Genomic DNA, 18,316 nt, shown 5'->3' with positions numbered 1-18,316 from the left:
CTAGTTGATAGAGATCACACTTACATTCAAGCAATGGAACCTCAGGAGACATTTCTTGATCCTTTGAGCTATGAGTTGACTGATGATGTTGTAGTTGGTTACATTGATTTATTGCTAAATTTAAAAAGAGATAAAGTAGAATACAAATTTGGCACATTTCATGAGATTACATAGTATGTTCATCAAGCAACCTTGGAGAATGCATCTCACACTAAGGTTTAGTCAATCATGAAGAAGGCACTATCTGAGGCTGGAATGACAGAGAGTGAATCTGAGGCCATGAGATAAAAATGAAACAAGGTGTACTAAACATACAACCTTTGTCAATTTTAGTTACTGAGACATCTTTGGAACATAACATCCCATATGCCATAGTGTCTAATGTTTAGCCTAGTGAATATAAGAGAAAATTAGAAACATTAGTTGAAGTAGTGACTACAAAGACAAAGAGAGTCAAATAGATGGCCACAAGACTTGGTGAGAGGTAGAAAGCATTGTTGAGAATTTAATCTAGTGATGATAAAAGAGGCTAAGGAATAGGAAACCAAGAAAGCAGAAAAGGTGACTCCACTTAAGAAAGCAATAGGAAAATCTCGACAACCTTGGAAGCCAAAGATTGAGAAGATTAACACAACTATTGCAAATATGGGAAACTTTGTTCAGATGAACAAGTTTTATGATTTTTATAATAAATTCAAAAAAGATCATATTGATATATCTATTGTAAGACATATCATTGTAAATGATCTTAGTATGAAGGATATCAAAGGAGTAGTGAACTAGAAAGTCTATGAGAGACTCATAGAAAAGAAGACTACTACAAGGGAAGAAGACCCTAAACTTTAGAAGTCTATGCTAAGGACCATTTGCAAGACTGATGAAGAAGATGAGATTAAAAGATTGTTGAATAACATTGCTCCATACTTGAGGAATAAGTTGAGGCCATTCTTATTTATGGTTGGTGAGAAGGATAAGTTGAGAAAGGAGATGACAATAGCTATTAGTCAGATGTTGTTAAAATCATAGGCAACATCTCCTCCAGTTCCTAAAACCTCAAAAGTATTAGTAAGTGGTGATACCATGAAGATTGATCAAACTAATGTTACAATTAACATTGATGATACCAATCCATTTGGTGGTTTTGAACCAAATGTACCTAATACTAAAGATGTTGAGGAAAATTTGCAACAAATTGAGGAAGAGAAGAGGCTAATAAAAGCTGAGAAGAAGAAGATAGAGTAAGCCAAGAAACAATTGCTTAAAGAAGATTGAAAAAAAGGAAGATGAAGATAATAGAAGATTTGTAGAAGAAGAAAGGAAAATAAAAACTTAGGAAGAAGAAAAGAAAAGTTCAGAGGAGAAAAGAGAAAGAGAGGAAAAGGAAATGAAAGAAGAGGAAGAGAGAAAAGCTAAGGATGCAATAAAGAAATAGAGGGGGGATGAGACTAAACCATCTAGTCCATCTATTTAATTCTCTCTTCAAAGTTTGGCTACTAATGGTGATGATCAAAATGATCTAATTTCATCCTTATCTGAACTATTATAGAAGAATAAAATAATGAAGAGTTTACAAAGGACACTAATGGAAGTGATTGATAGATTGCATAGTATGTTGTCAATACAACATACTAAGTTAGATCCCAAATAGAGAGCACAAGTAGTGCTAAAGTCTTTTGATGAAGAGCTTACAAACTTGTTGAATGTTTCCAAGGTGAAGGCTCAAATTTCCCATGATGCTAATTTGTTTAGCACCATCTGCCAAAACATCAATACTAACTTAGTCAATCTTGATACATGCATAAAAGAACTTTGGAAATGTTAGCAAGAAGGGAAAGATTTGTATGTTAAGTGTACTTTATCATACAAACTAACTAAAGACTTGGACAATTAGATAGAGGTAAAGATGAATGATCTAGAGGCTTTATCTAGCCTAATCTAACACCCATCTAACAAAGTTGATGATATTGATAGTTAAGTTGCCAGTGTTCATAACAATATCAAGAAACTGGAACTTTGGAAAGAGTAGATATTAAAGAGAACATCTAATTTCAGAGAATCCATTGCTCTAAAGTTTTGATTTGTTGAGAAGTAGCTAAAGGAATGTGTCAAGGCCAAAGACACATATACAAACTTTTTGTATTCAGATATTAATGCAATTGAGATTGCATCATATGCATTATGTGCAATTCCCACATAAGAAAAGTCTAAAAAAGAGACATGGACCAAAGGTACGAACAATTTGAAGACTATTTTTGATGATTGTATGAAGATTATTTCAGCATAAGGAAAGACAATAGTTTTGGCAGTTTTTGGATAGAATCTTGAAATTTTGACCTTTTTCATTGATGTCAAGGAGGGAGAGATGTGAAAATTGTGTTGTATATATGAAAAAAGGAGAGATTGTTGGGAGAGATACATGTAGAGATTGTAAAAGTATGAAGTATTTTTTAAGGGGGCACATATATGTAAAGTTGAACAAGTTGTAATAGATGTAATGTTCATATGTTATTTATGTTTGTTTTTGTCTCTTAGCCAATTTTCCCTATTTTGTTTCCATCAATGCTAAAGGGGGAGATTGTTGAAAACTAGCTATCAATGATATGCAATTGTTTCCATTTATGGCAACACATGATGTACATGTTGAAAGGAAACCTTAGAAATAAAGATACTCAGTGTTTGGTTATCAGAAAATTATTTAAGTATAGAATTTGGTTTACAATAGTGTATTATTTTGTTTATAACATGTTGCAAACATCATATTATGAAAAGCAAAGTTACATGGAGATAGAATACATGTTGGTGATGATGTGTATTACCTCAAAAGTTTGTACAAATTGTATATAAAAAAGTTAATCATGTTTTGATGATGCAGGACAATGAAATTGAAGGAAAGAATTATTTTGGTTGCAAAACAATTACTTGTCCAATTAGGGTTGACATCCTAGATGTTTACTCTAACTTGGAAAAGTGAATTGTGGTCTTAGCCACCTAGTAGTAACATGTGTAAAGGCATGGTATTTATGTAAAGGAATTCTTGCGATAAGAAGTGTGCTTGTGAGATTGTAAAAGAAAATGAAGTACAAATTATGATGAGCAAACTTTTGTGAAAGTGATATGTGTGAAGTTTTGTATGAACTATCTAGTGATCTAAGATCAAGATAAAGATCATAGATAAAAAAAGGAAGGTAATAATAGTAGATTACTTGTTTGAGTAGTGAGCTCTTCTTGTAGCTAAAATTGCATGTTTAGGTAGTGGGCTCTTCTCGTATACATTATACTACAACTCCTACTAAGGTTGGAATCTCCTATTAGGGATTCAAAGTCTCCTAACAAGGACTTCTTATATTGAATTTTTTCATTGACTCCTACCAGGGTCCATCCTTTAACAAGGAACATATATATCAGTATATTATCTAGTGGGTATCATCCCCACCATAGTTTTCCCTTGGCGAGGGTTTCCCTAGTTAACAAAATATGGTGTCATGAGTTATCTTTGCGCATTGTTATTGTTATTGTTTAACATTACTTTGTTGCTTTGTTATGCATGGTTTAAAGTAAGTAATAATATCAGTTGGTGACTAAATTTTTTAGATTACTGATTCACTCCCCTCTTAGTAATCCCTATTTCTAACACATCACTAGTCTTCTTACAAGGAATAAAATGTGCCATCTTTGAAAACTTGTCAACCACCACAAAAATAGAATCATGCCCATGCTGTGTCTTCGATAATAAAATAACAAAATCCATACTAACATCCTCCCACAAATTCTCTAGTACAGGTAATGGCTGACAAAACCATGTATTTTGCTTAACTCTTTTCACCATCTGACACACTCTACAACTCTGTACAAACTTCTTCACATCTTGTTGCAACTGTGGCCAGTAATAATTCTTAGCAACCAAAGCAATGATCTTATCTCTACCAAAATGCCTAGCCAATTCTTCACTATGCTTCTCCTTGATGAGATTCTCTCATTAAACTTCTTGGAATGCACAACTGGCTTCCTTTGAACAACATACTATCTTGGATCATGGAATCCAACCACTTTGTCTTGCCAAGTGTAATAGGTTCTGTAGAAGCCTTCCACACTTCACCAAAATTAGGGTCATCTAGATACAAATTAATTAGTTCCTTGAACCCAACCACCACTATCTACATTTGTGTCAAGAAAAGTTATCTTCTACTAAAGGCATCCACAATTATGTTAGACTTCCCACTCTTGTATTTCAAAACAAATGTATAACTCTATAAAAACTCAACCCACTTCAAATGCCTTTGGTTCAATTTTCCTTGACTATTAATATATTGCAAATCTTGATTATTAGTATACAAAAAAAACTCCTTAGGAAGAAGATAGTTTCTCCACTTCTTCAATGCTTAAGCTATAGCATAAAATTCTTGATCATAAATAAAATATTTTCTTTTTGCATCATTCAGCTTTTCACTAAAATAAGTAACAGGTCTACCTTCTTGGCTCATAAAAAATCCTATTGCAGTACCACTAGCATCACCGTCTACTTAAAATACCTTGTTAAAATTAGGAAGTGCTAAAATAGGCTTCTTAGTAACTTTCTATTTCAACAAATTAAAACTCTTATCTGCTTTTATAGTCCACTTAAATTCTTTCCTATCCCCTCTCATTGTTTTAGTCAAGGGTCCAAAAATACTGCTAAAACCTCTTATGAACTTTCTATAAAAACTAGCCAATCCATGAAAAGATCTTACCTCAGTCACACTCCTTGGAGTAGGCCATTCAAAGATAGCCTTCACTTTCTCTAGGTCCATTTTTAGACCTTCTGCTAAAACTACAAATCCCAAGTACACTAACTCCTTTGCAAAACTGCACTTCTTCAAGTTTATCAATAAATTTTCTTCCCTCAACTTATCAAACACCTTGTGAATATGGATAAAATGCTCCTCCAATGTGTTACTAAAGATCAAAATATCATCTAGGTAAACAATGACAAACTTACCTAGAAAATCCTTTAGTACCTCATCCATAAGCCTCATGAAAGTGCTCAGTGAAAGACATGACTAACCACTTATATAGTCCTTCTTTGGTCTTGAAAGTAGTCTTCCATTCATCACCTTCTCTGATACAAATATGATGGTAACCACTATTTAGATCTATCTTTGTGAAATACTCAACACCACTCAAATAGTCCATAATATCATTCATCCTTGGCAATGGAAATCTATACTTGATTGTGATCTTATTGATAGCATGAGAATCTATGCACATCCTCCATTCTCCATTCTTCTTTGGTGCTAATATAGTTGGTACAAAAAATGGACTCAAAATCTCTCAAATCAACCCCTTTTGTAACAACTCATGAACTTGCTTGTTCAACTCTTCACTTTCTACTAGTGATATTCTATGCACTGCCTTATTTGGAAAACTGGCTCCTGGAACCAAATCCATTTGGTGATTGATCTTCCTCATTAGGGGAAATCCATTAGGTACATTATCTGATACAATATCAAAAAATTCTCCCAACATATCTACAACTTCTGCAAGTAACTCCTTTATTTCTTCTTTACTATCTTTTGGAATTATAGAAAAATACACATGCTCATGCTTTTATGCCTTTGAGAAACTCCTTTCCATCAAATAAGCATGTTATGGTAGGACTACATGCCTTTTCTTCTTTATCCTTCAATGGTTTCAACTTATGTTTCACCCCATCCTTGGTCAGACTGCAGGTGTTTTCTCACCCATCATGTACTACATGCTTGTAAAATTTCCATGGCCTACCCAACAACATATGACATATGTCCATAGGTATGATATCACATGGTACCTCATCATGGTAGCTTCCAATCTTGAACTTCATGGAGCACTACTCATCGACCATGACCTTGTGGTCATCTTGCACCTAAGCAATAAGGTATGGATGTGTGTAATTTTGTCTCTTTAGCTTTAACTTGGTGACTGTCATTTCTAATATTGGATTTTTAGTACTTCCACCATCAATGATCACATCAAAACACTTATCTTCACATTTGCACATGTGTGAAACAAGCTCCTTCTTTGATCAGGTTCATGCTCACCACTCAACATGACTCTTATGTTAACTAGGACTTCTCCTCTTTCAAAATCTTTAGAATGTGATGATCTGGCATCTTCATCAACATGTGAAACTCTGGCCTAGCCTTCTATTCTTTGATTTGTCCTTCCTTGGAATTGGGAACATTCAAATACTCTATGCCCTTCTTCTCCATAGTGAAAACATTTCCCACAAAAGCCTCCTCTACCAAATCCTTGTCCTCTACCTCTTCCTCTTTGATCTCTATTGTTCTGATGATATCTAAACAATTTGAATTATTTCCCCTTTGGTTCTAATTTCCATCCTCATCCTTGTTCTTCTAACTATCATTATGACCACCATAAGATCATCCACCAAATCTTCCACTATGACCTCTTCCACTATTCTTTTTGTCAAATTTCTTGCTTAGCTTCTTCTCAACTCTTAGGAAAAATTGGTATGCCTCCTCAATAATGTTCATTTGAACCTGACTTAGCTCATCCTGAATGCTTGGCCTTAACCCATAGAGGTAATAGACCACTTTCTCCTTATCAGATTCTACATGGTTGGTTCTAATGAGAACTTAATAGAACTCCTTGGTATACTCTTAAACATATTTTTTTGCTTGCAACAACCCTTGCATTTTCTTCAATAAATCAAGCTCATAATCTACAGGAATGAATTGTCACTTGAGTTTAGCTATCACCCATTCCCATTTGGTGATTTTGTCCTTTCCCTTTCTATTTATCTCTAACTAAACCTCCTACCACTAGATCTTCACATGTCCCTTTAGTTTTTCCTTTGCAAACTTGACCCTATCAGGATCCTCAATATCTTCATACTCAAAGTATTCCTCCAGTTCATTGATCCAATCAATCAACTCCTTTGGGTTAAGATTTCTTTAAAATGTGGTAACTTCAAACTTAAGTCTTTTTCCAATCTTGGAGATGGCCCTAAAAATCCTTTCTTCCTCTGGGTTTAGAACTACCTCTACTTTGGCATTTTCATCTACTTCATCCTCATCCTCACTTTCATCTCTCATAGAAAGATTTACTCCTTTGTGCATTTGTTCCTCCAATGCTTGCATTTATCTTTAGAGGGCTCAAAAAACCTTAGGTGTAACACGTACAACTCTTCTACCATGCTCTCTTCATCGAGACATTTTTGTGCTTCCATTTAGACTACCTCACAATCAATCATCTATCTATGCACTCAACCCAAACCATGGTCCTAGTGCAAATTGCCTCATAGTTGGTGATCTATCCACAAAATCAAGAAATCTAGCTCTGATACCACTTGATGAAGGGCACTCCCCTTAATACCATAAACTCATAACCAAAATAAAGAAATGAAAAATGTGAGAACAAAATATGGATTTCTTATTTGCATCACAAATCTAAAATTATAGTATTCACAAGTATAATATGCTAACCCACATGGGTGCCTTCATTACAGTAATCTGTAGACTACTACCTAGAGTAGTTCTAGATAATGTTTGGGCCTTTCTTAAATAGGTAATTTTATGCCACTCAAGAAGGTTCTAGATGCTCAAACTTAATACCTAGGATTGACAAACCCTAACAATACATATGGAGTTGGCTAAATACATTTTTGATAAATTATTTTAGATATTTCAATAGACCAACTTCAAAAGGCCATAACTCCTAAACCGTTGCTCTGATTGGCTATTATAACCACTTTTCAAAAATGTTAGCTCTTGATCTATAGACTTACAATCACGCAAGCACCATTCTATCGAGTTTTTGAAACTCATACGGAAATTCTAAGGCTTCCAATGGTGAACTTGAATATTTTTCTACAAATATTTCCATCGAAATTCGTAGTAACTTCTTTGATACTTAAGCTAGAGCATTGAGATTTTTATGGTAGGCTTATAACTCTAAAATGAACCTTCATGTAGAAAATGAGAACATTTTGAGCTCGTATGAAAAACTTACTAAAAATAGACAGTTCCCATAAATAGTAACCACTCTATCTACTAGTCCTTATTAAAATAGAAAAGATTGAAAATAAAATATTTTTGGGTGATGGAAGATTTCTCTTACACCCAGGATGCTCCTACATCAAGGAACTACCAACTTGAGTCTGCAACAATATGTAATCTAACCTTGCTCGGTGAGGTCTTGTGATCTGACGTTGTTCGGTAAGGTCTCCTACTTTACATCATACCCAGTGATCCTTGTGCATCTTAAATGTTCAATGGATTATTCTTTTTTTTGGTTGGAATTGATGTTAGATCACTTCTTTTGAGTCACAGTTCTAGTGCTCTCCATAAGGAACTAAGTTGAAATGTTTGAACCACCCAACTCATTGACTTGGGTGTCATTCACTTCATGATCTTGGTTTTTATTCTCTGGAGATTTTGTTACCCATTTTTGCCTCAGTTTCTTTATGATATTGTTAGGTTTGGCTTTCTTTTCATCTTCAATTCTACCTTTGTTCATACAGTTCTTGGTAAGATGTCCAACTTCTATACAAATAAAACATCTTTTTGTAGTATCTTTTTTTCTCATGTGATGTTTCACACAATTTGCTCCAATGTTCCCAAATTCACTATAGTAGTGAGATCTACACCATGTATTGTAATCCCATCCAAATATTGCTGTCACAATTTTTTCTGCTGGGTTCCACTACTTGGTTTTGCACTCTGAAGATTTGTGTCCTTCTTTCTTGCAATTGTGACATTTACCTTCAAACTTAGGTTTCTCTTTACATTCACTTGCTCTATGAACATGCTTATTGCAACTGTAATATTTTCCATTGAATTTTTCTTTACCATTACTCCAACATTTGTTTGATGTATGACCTATCTTACCATAATGACTGCAAGTAGGTCTTTGATTGTTTTGAGCTCTTTGTTGAGATGATTCACCTTCTTTTGTGTATCCTATTCTAGCTTTTCCTTTGTGTCTATACTAAATTTTTTCATTCAATTGATTCATGATTTCCTAAGATTTCATCATTCTTTCATAGGTTTTCTTTTTAATGTTGAGATCATTCTGGTAGTCTTTCATTCTTTGACCTTAGATTTATAAGTTCTTCATTTGCATTGGTGAGATGATCAATTAATCCTACTTGTTGAAGGGATAGTTGTTGGATTTCATTTTTCTTTTCTTTTATCTCTTCTTTGACTTTGTCTTTTTCTTCCATGACTTCACATAGTCTAACTGATTGAATTTCTTTTTCTCTTCTCAACTTTCTAAATTCTTCTTGAAGATTGGAATTCTTTTCTAATAAATCTTTGATTGCTTCATTAGCTTCATCTAAATTTATTTTAGGATAAATATCTTCAATTATTTATTTAGTTTAGAGATTTTCATTCATTTGTACTAAAAAAATCTTTTCTTCTTTTCAATGATTGAGAGAGTTGTTCCTTTGCTTTCTTGAGTTTCCCAATAGCTAATTCAAGATCCAATTTTTCATTGTCAATAGCCTTATCTAGCTTGTATACCTCCATTGCCCCAAATCTTTTATCAAGCTATTAAATTTCTAATGTGAGAACCAAATCAGCTCTAATACCAATTGTTGTAAATATAAGGTAGGCAAGATTACTAAGAGGGGAAGGGTGAATCAGGAACCAATAAAACTTTATCTTACTTCACCAATTAATTGTTCATATAATATTATGATCTAATTCCATGCATGAAAGAATGAAATAAAATAAACATTCATAACACTTTGACACAAGATATGGTGACCCAAAAACCTTCCAATTAGAAAGTAAAATTGGGGTGGAGATGATACCCAAAAGTGATAGTACTGTAGTATAAAGTTAACCTATTAAGGCTTATAATTGACCACTTCTAGTGATCTATCTTGTTGGGAACAATAAGGATTGTGAGGTCAACCTTATTAAAGGGTTTACAAACATACAATGAAGTATGCACTTGATTAAGAGATTTAAAAAATACTATTAAGTATGCCCTATTAAATTATTTGACTAATACACCTATTAGGACGAACTAGTGGCTGATCTCTGATCTACAACTCTAATTTGTTGGTTGAAATTTCTTGTATTACAATGATCACTTGACTATGGTAGATTAAACTTTGCTATCCCTTATACTACTTGTAGCCTTCTTTGATTCACACTTCTGTTCATCATATTTTCTTCTCATACATACTTGGATATGATAAAATTTATTACATATATACCAATAAAAATTATAACTTACTGGAGTCGGCTACAATACCAATTTCATCATAATCCACAAAGTCAGCCCAACTTTTATAACTTGGGTTCCAAAGGAAAACTTGGTGATGTTTTGATACATAAAAAACACTGTCAAAACTTGAAAATCTTTGACACTTAGTTGAACTTGAAGCTTAGTCCATACTAATCACTTCCAAGTAGCTTGAACTCAGTCAACACTGTGTGACTCAGTGAACTCTGAGAAAATTGGTAGCAACTGGATCACTCGATTGAAATTGTATGACTTGTTCAACACTAGATCCACTTTGTTAACCCTATGAGCTTGGTAGACACTATTGGACTTGGTTAACACTATAGAGCTTGGTTAACACTATGATCATCTTCTCTTCCACTGACTAGCTTGATAGCCTCTGCTATGCTCAGTTTGCATTGAACTTTATCTCTGAAGCTTGATAAACATTGTGTAGCTTCAAAAACACTACAAATTGACTTAGGTGCTTGGTAGATATGTATTTTGATTACTTAGCCCAAGAATAGCTAAATCACTTGGTTAACACTACAATCTGAGTGATAAGCTTGGTAGCAATGTAAGAAATTGACTAAGTGTTGAATTATTGATAGACAAATTGACCTTAATGTCAACACTTTAATCATGATTAGTAAATGTACAATAAGGCATAAGACATAATGAATTCCAAGAATATAATAATTTGCATGAGTTTCCTCAGTGAGACTATTTGAATCAAAAGGAAAAACAAGGCAAAACAACTGATATGAAAACACAGATGTAGTATGACACTTTATCTTAGTGTGTTTGCAAGAATCTATACAAATGATGTCTAAAGAGACTAGAAGAGACATAAGACTAATACAATAGATATTACAAGTCATGACGAATCATATAAAGTAACAAAATCAATCCCTAGACTTGAAACAACCAAGATATCCAATAGAATGCAAAAATGAAAAAGATTGAAGAGAATATGCCTAGAGAAAAATCTAGAAAAACAACCTACATCACTAGAAAGATCTAAAAAAAGACCTTTCCAATGATATAAAGATTTCTCAAATTAGAGATTAGATGCTCAAGATATGTCTCCTAGAGTGCAAAATTGTACCCTTGACTTTGATAGAAGAAAAATCTATCAAAAAACATCAAAATTGAAAACTATCTGTACCATTGTGATGGGCTCGTAACCAACTTTTTGATGATATCTTGTTTATGGAAAATAAAGTCTGTATGCTTGAGATATGAGCAAAAAAGTGAAGGTAGGTCCAAATAGAGCCTAAGGAGGTAATAGAAGTGTTGATGCAGTGCTAACATGGCACTGACATCAGCAAGTGACGAGCCCAAATTTGATAGTCAAATGGCCGTCAAGGCAAAAAATGCCATAAAAATGACCCCTGATGTCAGAAAAAACATCCAGTCTGTTAGAAAAAAGTTCCCTAGAAAATAAAGGGTCGGCTCTGGATTGAAAATTAGTGGGCAAAAAGAGCATGTGCCAAAAACATGGTTGGAAACTTTGAAAAAAAATGCCAAAGACTATGTGTATGGTTCCACAATTGACATGGAAAAATAATCTACATGGGTTTGAAAAAAATACTTATTGAACTCCAGAGTTGTTAAAACACATACACATTATACCCCAAAAAAGGACATGTTGACTTTCCTCAAAAAAGGTTAGCTCTCCCCCAAATAAAAATGCTTACCAAAGAATTCTTCCATGTAATCCTACAAAAAAATGCAATCCTCATAAAAAACATAGGGCCAATGGGAAGTGCATCTTCCAAACCATAAGAATGCTACGTGTCTTGAAAAAATGCCCCCCCTTTACACAATTCTTTTAGGAAAAAGTGACGTCGGTGATTTTGGAAGACCACCACATGGATAGCATGGAGTCCAAAAAATTCCCATGTGTTGGTTCAAAAACAAACTCTGACGGCCAAAGGAGAAGTCACTTGGTATTGTGGGCTTGAATGTATGATTTTTGAAGATCAAAATATTCAATGGAGGGCAAGGGCCTGAGCATCTATCATTCTTCTATGAAAATATTTGTTAAGGAGCTTTTCACAAAGTCCTTTTCTTTAGGAGACACAGATGGCCAAATTAAAGCATGTGTCAAAATTTTAATGGTGTGTGACTTGCAATATGTCATGAAAGGCAGTTTGACAATAGCAAAACTATAGATTGCAAGATCATAAAGATACTTGATCAGCATTCTAGCCACAAAAATTTGATGGAAGAGAATAACCAACCTTTCATCTACTCTCTCCACCAAAAAAATGCTCATAAATATCTTTGCTGATGTGCTTAAAGGAGAGACCCAATACACCAAGCTTCCTCTAGAAAGAACATGTGAACCATGTTGAAGATGAAACCACTATCAATGCTAAGAAGCAATGCCAACTCCAAGAGAAAGTTTCTCCACAAATGCTTCACCCATTAGTTCTTGGAATTCTATGCATGCGTCAGTTTGGCCTCCAAAAATCATGGGGCTTGCTCTCCAAAACACCACCAATAAATAGTCCATAACATATGCTAATGATACCACCAAAAGTCACTACTTACAATAAAATGATGCCTTCCAAAGTAAAGGACAAAACCACATTTCACAAGTGACACATAGAGAAGGTGAAAACAATGAAAGAAGGGCACTATTCACTAAAGATGTGGTGACATATAGGGGAGAGCCTACTTAATTATCCCAAGAAAATTGCATGGGGAGAAGGCTAAATTTTTTGGCCAAGACAAGTTTATTGTGAGAGGAGGTAGAGATCTATTTGAGTTGCTCTCTAAGGCTTTCAAGGGCATCAAGTAGATTGGAGTTGGTTGTGACCATGTAGATAGGAAACCTAACCATTCTCCATGAAGACACACCCCAAATTGTTCCCTTCTAGCTCAAGCATTTTGAAGAAGAAGAAAAACTCCACATTAAAAAAAGATGAACTAATGCCTTTTCTCTCCACATTTGTGTTCACAAGTCCATTTCTAATATTTTGAATGATGCCTGATGCAAGAGTGGATATCATGGCCAAGAGGCACAACCCTCTACTGATTTAATTCTACAACTCACAAAAGAACTGCAAGTCAAGGAACCATGACCAAGATGCACAAAAGAGTACATATGTGTTAGAGTAATTAGATATTTCCTAATCAACTCTAGTTTTCTTAAGCTAAAATTTATGCATATAATAATTAATTATTTTATTATTTATTATTATGTAACCTAGGTTATACATGTTTAGGTTTTTGATCTCCTTTATAAAGATGTTCTCTCTTTGTAATTATTAACCAATTCATTCAATTTTGATAATATCAATCTCCTTTTTGCTCATAAAAAATGTCTAATCTATGGATCTGAGAATTCTAGCATCCATAGATTTTTTCTTCTCTCTTTCTGTGATAGGTGTTTGTACAACCTTCTCTACCTGGTCAGGTTCTATTTTAGTGGAGGTTCTTCTGATTAGTAGTAACTTTTGACAGAGCTTTGTAGCTTCTACATGTATTAGTGGTGTTCTTCATGATTATTTTTTGTTCCTATCTTTTGGGACATTTCCTAATTTGGAGGCTTCTTCATTCCTTCACTAGTTTCTTTTAGCATGTTTTTGATCTCTTTTTGAAGTAGGGTTTTTCCATGTGGTTTTCTCTATTTCTCCTCTTTTCAGAGATTTGGTTGTGCTTGGGTACCTCATCAAGGCTTGTTTCTCGGGACCCAAATCTACCTTTAGTAGTAGTTTCTAGATTTTTAGTTAATCCCTAAGTTTATCTTGAGGGGGGTGTTAGAGTAATTAGATATTTCCTAATTAACTCTAGTTCACTTAAGCTAAACTTTAGGCATATAATAATTAATTCTTTTATTAATTATTATGATGCAACCTAGGTTAGACCTTTTTAGGGTTTTAATCTCCTTTATAAGGATGATCTCTCATTGTAAACATTAATTGAGATTAATTCACTTTTGATTATTGAGACATCCTTTGTCAAGTGAGTGTTCCTTCCACAACATTAGACTCATGATGTGTTGATGGCATGTGTCATTATAGGTGTTAGTACTTATTTTACACTCTCTATGTTCCTGGTTCTTCTTTTTGGAGTAGAGTTTTTCCCATGTGGTTTTCTCTATTTCTCCTCTTTACAAAGATTTGGTTGTGCTTAGGTACCTCATCAGGCCTTGTTGCTGGGACCAAATTTTCTTTTAGCAGTAGTTTCTAGGTTTTTAGCTACTCTTTAAGTTTATCGTAAGGGAAGGTGTTAGAGTCATAAGATATTGCCTTATTAATTAAATCATTTTGATTTAATTATTAAGCCACTTATTATCTCTAGTTTACTTACGCTAAAATTTAGCTATTTAATTATAAATTATTTTATTAATTATTATCATGCAACCTAGGTTTTACCTTGTTAGGTGGAGGTGCAGGCTTCATAGAAGCAATACTAGAATGCTACATGACCTCCTCTAATGCCTCAAGATGTTTCCAACACCTAGAAACTATATGTCCTTCCTTTCCACAAAAATTTCAAGACATACATGATGGGCAGTGGAAGCGTGGTGGGTGTTCCTCAATTTTTTGATAGGCCTCCAATCTCCATGATTGGCTCCAATTATTTCAAAATAGAATTTTCTCCATGATCGGCCCCTTCTTTCACTTGATATAGAGGTCCAAATTTTGTGGGGTCTCCTCTGCCTTGCAAGTGGGGAAGTGAAGGTTTTGCATGAGTCTAGGTGCTATGCACACCATCCATAGGCTATGACTTGTGGCCACTTCAACTTTGGTATTGATCACCCTTAACTAGCCTTTCAATTCACCTTGTATGCATGAATCATTGCCATCAAAATTCTATATTCTTGGCTCCCATCCAAGATTGACCACATTTGATGGAGAATTGTTTTTGGTGTGTGTGATTTCTTGGTGAGTGGGAGTGATGGCCTTATGTGCCTCTCCCAAATTGCTTTAGGTTTACTAGGAAACTGGCCACATGACACATTTACAAGCCACATATTTATCTTTCTAGTTACCACCTTTTATGTGGTGGTTTTATTATACACATAGGAGATGGTTTTTCCGCTATGCACTATGGTTGATTGGGCTCCTTCGACTACCACATCAATGATTTTATTGGGTTTTTTTCATTTGTATTTTGAAGCACAAGCAAAATTCTAGCCTCCAATACATTTTAAATGGTTTTTCTTCACCAAGAGACTTGTTGCACATGTATTTTGGTGTTGATGCTTTACAATAAGCATATTTATGTAAAAACCATCTAGTCATTTGGTGCTACAGGTCCACTATATGTGAGTCTTATCTGCCCCTTTGTTTTGGGGCTGTGAGTTTGTGATGACCATGTGGCCCCAACTACCATTTTTTGGTCTTTGATTTTGATTGCCACCACATGCACCTTCGATGACTTCAACACTAGTTTTTTGTGCCTATGCATGAGTGGATTTATTTCATAACCAATCTCATTTTTCCATGTGGCAACCATTTTTTCCACTAAATTTTAGCACCAACCCTTGATTTGGTGATAGTTACTTTTTCATCATCCTATTTTTTTTTTGGAAGCTAGATTTTTTTTTCTACCATGGGCCATTTTTTGGCATTTTTTCCTTGATAACCATTTGACCATCAAATTTGGGATCGTCACTTGATAACATCAGTGCCATGTCAGCACTGTATCAACACTTCTATCACCTCCTTGGGCTTTGTTTGGACCTACCTTCACATTTTTGCCCATATCTCGGGCATATGGACTCCATTTTCTACAAACAAGATATCATCAGAAAGATTGCTCCAAGCCCATCATAGTGGCATAGTTTTTAATTTTGATGCTTTTTTTTATAGATTTTCCTACTATCAAATTTAGGGGTACAATTTTGCACTCTGATAAACATATCTTGAGCATCTGATCTTCAATTTGGGAAATCTTTATATTGTTGGAAAGGTATTTTGAAGCTCTTTCTAGTGATGATGGTTGTTTTTCTAGATTCTACTCTAGGAAAATTCTATTTATTCTTTTTCATTTTTGCATTTTGATGGATATCTTGGTTATTTTAGGTTTGAGGATTGATTTCATTGCTTTAGATGATTTTTCATGACTTTTCCTATCTACTATATTAGTCTTATGTCTCTTCTAGTCTATTTAGACATTATTTGTATACAGTCATGCAAACACACTATGATAAAGTGCAATACTACATCTATATTTTTATATTAGTTGGTTTTCCTTGTTTTGCCTTCTGATTCAAGCAGTGTTATTTGAGGGCACTCATGTAGATTATTGTATTGTTGGGATTCATTAGTCTTATGCTTTATTGTACATGCACTGATCATGATTAAAGTGCCATGGGGGGTTGATTTTTTCCTTTTTTTTCCATCTTCCTTTGTCCAATGAGCATCTTTTATGTGATATTAACCTCATTTTGTGTCTAAGATTGATCACCTTAGTACACACATATGTACTCTTTTGTGCATCTTGATTGTGATTCCTTGAGATGCAGTTCTTTTCACCCACTTTTCTAGTTTCCTGTCACCTCACCCTTGTTTTCATTAGGGGGGGTTCTTCTATTGTTTCTCATGCTTCCTTGGTTCAATTGATCAGCTCTTCAAGCTTTGGTGTTTCATACTATTTGTATATTCAAGTTTAAATGTTTGCTTTTGTGTGCCTTTTGATTCAATGCAGATTATAGTCTTCTCTACCTAGTCAGGTTCTATTTCAATGGAGGTTCTTTAGATCAATAGTTACTTTTGACAGAGCTTTGCAAATTCTACATGCTTCAATAATGTTCTTCATGATCATCTTTTGTTCCTATCTTCTAGGACATTTCCTTGTTTGGAGGCTTCTTTAGTCCTTCACTAGTTTCTTTCAACATGTTTTCCATCTCTTTTTGGAGTAGGGTTTTTCCCATGTGATTTTCTCTATTTCTCCTCTTCTTAGAGATTTGGTTATGCTTGGGTACCTCATCAGGCCTTGTTTTCCAAGACCTAGGTTTTTAGCTACTCCCCAATTTTATCTTAAGGGGGGGTGTTCGAGTTTAGGCATCTAATAATTAACTCTAGTTTTCTTAAGATAAACTTTAGGCATCTAATAATTAACTCTTTTATTAATTATTATGATGCAACCTATGTTAGACATTTTTCAAATTTTGATCTCCTTTATAAGGATGGTCTCTCTTTGTAATTATTGAGATAACTCACTTTTGATAATAGCAATTTCTTTTTTCTCATCAAGAATGTATCATCTATGGATTTGGAAATTCTAGCCTCCATAGCTTTTGCTTCTCACTTTCTGTAACAAGTGTTTTTATGTAGGTGATTCTTGGGAATTGTGAGATTGATCTTTCATCAACTTCAATAGTCTAGACTAGGCATAATTTGAGCTAGAGTTGTCTCTCTTATCTTCCTTTTGGTAGCCATACTGAAGTTCCACTTCTGCTCAACTCTCTCATATAGACATTTTGAAATAGAGTTAGCAATATCTAAAGGAGTAGTCTTAAAAGTAGCCATCATATCATAAATATCTTCTTCAACATTTTTCTTATCTCCTTTATATAACTTATCAAAATCAATGTCTGTAAATCCAGATAAATCTACATTATTCTTGACATTCTCACACATATTGACAATATTATATGAAGGCTTGTGTCTTACCACTTTGAATTGATTGATGTCATCTAATTTAGTCTCTGCATCATCTAATTCAGTCTCATCATCATCTAATTCCTCTTGTGGCTTATATTTCCTTCTTAATTTCTTAGCAGGCATGCTCAATTTTATTGTGTCATCCTTCCTTTTCCCTTTGGAAAATTATGCTTCCTTGGCTTGTAGAGCAACAACCCTTGTTCTTGAGCTTGTCAAAGTTGCATATGGATTTATTATGTTTTCTTTGTTTCCTTCTTAGGTTTATGCCCTTTCTTCTTCTATTCCTTCCTCTTCTTTCCCTTTTCTTTGGGTTCTTGCTCTGCTTCCTCTTCATCCTCTAATGCTTGATCTTTACCTTGTCCTTGTGTTATCTATAGAGGTCCTTGACCTTTTTCTTCTACTACTACTACTACTTCTTCTCCTTCTTCTTCACCTTCACTAAACTTCTCTTTCAGTTTCTTCACCATTTTGTTTGT

General features: G+C 34.3%; 1 pseudogene; it reads right to left on the bottom strand.

Moving 5' to 3' along the window:
- Positions 1–17,963, bottom strand: part of LOC149533212 (hyperosmolality-gated Ca2+ permeable channel 4.1 pseudogene) — an 82,017-nt pseudogene extending 64,054 nt beyond the window's left edge.
- Between the last annotated feature and the right edge of the window lie 353 nt (positions 17,964–18,316).

Source organism: Cupressus sempervirens, chromosome 10 (genome assembly GCF_028749045.1).
Source record: "Cupressus sempervirens isolate cs-2001-9-10 chromosome 10, ASM2874904v1, whole genome shotgun sequence".
Taxonomy (NCBI): domain Eukaryota; kingdom Viridiplantae; phylum Streptophyta; class Pinopsida; order Cupressales; family Cupressaceae; genus Cupressus; species Cupressus sempervirens.
This window is presented reverse-complemented; position numbering and strand designations above follow the sequence as displayed.